General features: G+C 31.4%; 1 pseudogene; it reads right to left on the bottom strand.

Moving 5' to 3' along the window:
- Positions 1 to 813: 813 nt before the first annotated feature.
- Positions 814 to 1,914, bottom strand: LOC120092444 (ethylene-responsive transcription factor ERF027 pseudogene; annotated as a pseudogene).
- Positions 1,915 to 3,511: the final 1,597 nt, after the last annotated feature.

The following is a 3,511-nucleotide window of genomic DNA, read 5'->3' as shown; positions in this document are numbered from 1 at the left end:
AATTTAGATATTAAAAACAACCTTAAACAAATTTAACTCAACCTCTTAACTTGTTTTTTTTATGGTTATCCAAACCTAACTATAATGTAAACATGTATATCTATAACTTCAAAATTTCACTTCCATATTTGTAATGTAATATTATTACAAAGAAAATAAAAGCTTTTCTTTCATATAATTGTTTACTTTAGTATTAAAATTACCTTGAATTCTACTTTTAAGACACAATCATTAAATAAAAACTTCAAATGAACCGAGTCGTATCGAATAAAAAGATAGTATGATAGTATTACTTAATTCAGTAGAACTCAACTACTTTAAAAAAAAAAAAACATTTTAACAATTGAACTATGTTGGATTTATGATGTTTTTTTAATAAACAATTTAGAGATGAGAGATTCAAACCCTTAATCTCATGATCAAGATTCAAAAGTACATGTCATATGCCAAGTTAAGCTATACTTATATTGGTTGTTATACAATAATATGTTTTTGAAAGATAGTTTTATTTCTCCAAAGCAAACTTCAATAAATGAGAGAGTACATCGAAAAGACAATACATTAATGATTGAACAGTTGTACCAACTAAAGATATCAATACAAATATCACCGATGTCTAAACAACTATGTCGTCGGCTTCTCCTGCCACCCCATCTCTGTTGCCTCCCATTATATCAAAATTTTCAACCATTACTCTGTCATAGTCGCCATTGCAACCCTTGCATCCTCTGAACTCGTTGAATTAATTAAAATTGATTATGTGTAAATTAAAATGGGTCAAAATTGAATTATATTGGCTGTTATACAACACTATTGAATTAATCAAAATTGATTATGTTTAAATATTTGACTTAATGCTATCTTTCACCCTTTCTTAAGTTACATTTATAAAAGAAATAGAGGGTAAAATCAATCAAATGGACCAAAAAAAGGTATACCATGCACTAATTTTTCATCAAGCCTAAGCTATGGCGGCCGGCCAAGAACTCGCCTTTTTGAAGCTACCCCTTTTCCTTTTTTCTTTTTTTCACCTAACTCGCATCTTCTTAATCACAACTTGTAGTTAATCTTAATTCATTAATACTATCAAAAGTAGCTCCATAAACTTTCCGTTCCATCAGAATTCTCCATCGAATCATCGGACAGCGGCGGCGAGTTCATTCTGGGTGGCGACACCATCATCCCCTCCGCCATATCTGCCAGTAAACCCGGCATCCCAAAAATCTCTTCTTCATCCACAAACTCCTCCGCCCCCATCATCGTATTGCCACTATCTTTCATAACGCTGATGTCGACTGTCAAAGTCGACGATGCAGCTTTCTTCACCGCATTAGCAGCAGCAGCGGAGGCAGCAGTGCGAATGTCAACCGGAGAAGTCGACGAAGGAATGGGGTAGGTGGGAATGGAGGCAGGGAAGTTAAGGACCGCATCCCCGCCTCGTAGGGCAAGGGCAGCAACATCGTAGGCGGCAGCAGCCATCTCGGCAGTTGGAAATGTGCCGAGCCATATGCGTGTCGTCTTACGTGGCTCGCGAATCTCCGACACCCATTTCCCGCTCCGGCACCGGATTCCTCGATACGAAGAATGCTTCTTAGTTGAAGAAGAAGAAGTTAAAGAAGAAGCCATGGAAGATGGAGGAGGTGGTGGAAGTTTCTGAAGCAAAGATGGTTGTTTTGCTTCACCTTCACCCTCTTGTGACTTAGGATTTGGAATTTGGGATGTGGGGACAAAAGGGTCAATATTGGGAATTGGTTTAGATATTGGAAGAGGGTTTTGAAGAGATTGGTCTATTTGGCTCTCATTAACTGGAAGCTTTTGGTCAGCCATATATACTACTAATACTCAAAAGAATTAAGAATTAGAGTGAAAGAAAGAGAGAGAGTTTTGGTTGGTAGAGATATTAAGAGAAAGAGATTTAGATATCAAATATTTAACACCAAATCTTTGCGTGTACAAGAAAAAGAAAAACAAAGCGTGGGGAATTCGTGGGGAATTTCTTGAAAAGAAATAATATGATCAAGTTGTTGGCTAGAGATTTTAGGGTTTAAGTTGAAGGGGTTTTGAATTTTGGTTTGCTTTTCTGGCAAAATGTTTTTGTATTGAGAAGAATCAACAAATTACACACACACACACGCTTTAGAGATATTATTGTAAAGCTTTTTATATATATATATAGCTTGCAATTAGCTGTGTTTTTATATATATGGTTGCCTTTTGCATATGTAGTCAATATATAAGGTCCACATGCATTATCTATCTCAAGAATAAGATTTCTTATTTCACATTAAGGTTTTGTGTAGGTGTACTAACTGGGGTCAATCAAAGTTCACTGTCAAGTGTACTAAAATTTCCAAAAGGTTGGATTTTTAGACTAGGGTTTCACTTTGTTCGCCTTCTTTTTTCCTCTTTACCATAGTTTGATTGGTATATGTTTCAATTGAATTGTTGTATTTCAGTTTATTTGAATCTGTAATTCTAGAATTTTATTCACTTTTGTCTTTTTTTTCTTTTTTAATATAATAGTGGAAATGTGAATAACTATTTACCGTTGGATGTATGAGAGAGAATTACTTTAAAATTTATATCTAGTGTTAAGAATATGTAACCATGACCAACTCGTTGTTTATTCATGTTTGGTTTTTAAGCCTTCCTCATATTGTTTAGAAAGTTTTATTTTTATTATTAAAAAAATAGAATGATATAAATAAATCACAATAAACCTTTGATATTTCTTCCTTAAATAAGATAAGCTTACCAAGAAGGAAAAATGATTTGACCTATGATAATTATACCCAAGAGCATAGCCACATTAAATTCAAAGATACTTCATTACGAATGTGAGAGACACAATAAAAAATGTTTTTATGTATTATGAGTTAATCGGCTAAATATTTTTTGTCATCTTCATCATTATCCAAATAACAAAAGCAAGCACCACAAACACCTTTACACAATATTCCAAATAAAAAAAAATTGGTCAATTTCATTCCAAAACATGACCAATTTTAATTTCATTCAAAAATAAAAAAAATAAGAAAAAATATTTATAGAATATAACAAAATTTTAATTTTCTTTGATATAGACTGATAGAAGTCTATCAGTATTTATCAATAATAGAAATTGATAGAAGTTTATCAATATTTTTTTTGCTATTTTTATAAATAGTTTGACATTTTTTTCAACATGTAAAAATTTTTCAACTACTATTAATAATAATACATTTATTAATAGAAAGACCAATACTTTTGGATTAGTTCAAATGAGTTAGAAATCGTAGTATTAATTAAATTTATGACCTATGTTAACATTACCATCAATAATCCACATTTCTATATATTAAGTAGTGAATCAATATTTCCGCCATTAAATAATAAAAAAATTTATAAAACATAACAAATAAATAATAACATATTACTAAGTTTCTTTAAATTTATTTTAATTTCAAAAAAATGACAAAATAAAAGAGAGATGGTTTTTTATTTTTTTTTTCCACCCAAAAAAATTGAAAGG

Source organism: Benincasa hispida, chromosome 12, assembly GCF_027475165.1.
Source record: "Benincasa hispida cultivar pf3 chromosome 12, pf3_genome.v1.1, whole genome shotgun sequence".
Classification (NCBI taxonomy): Eukaryota; Viridiplantae; Streptophyta; class Magnoliopsida; order Cucurbitales; family Cucurbitaceae; genus Benincasa; species Benincasa hispida.
This window is presented reverse-complemented; position numbering and strand designations above follow the sequence as displayed.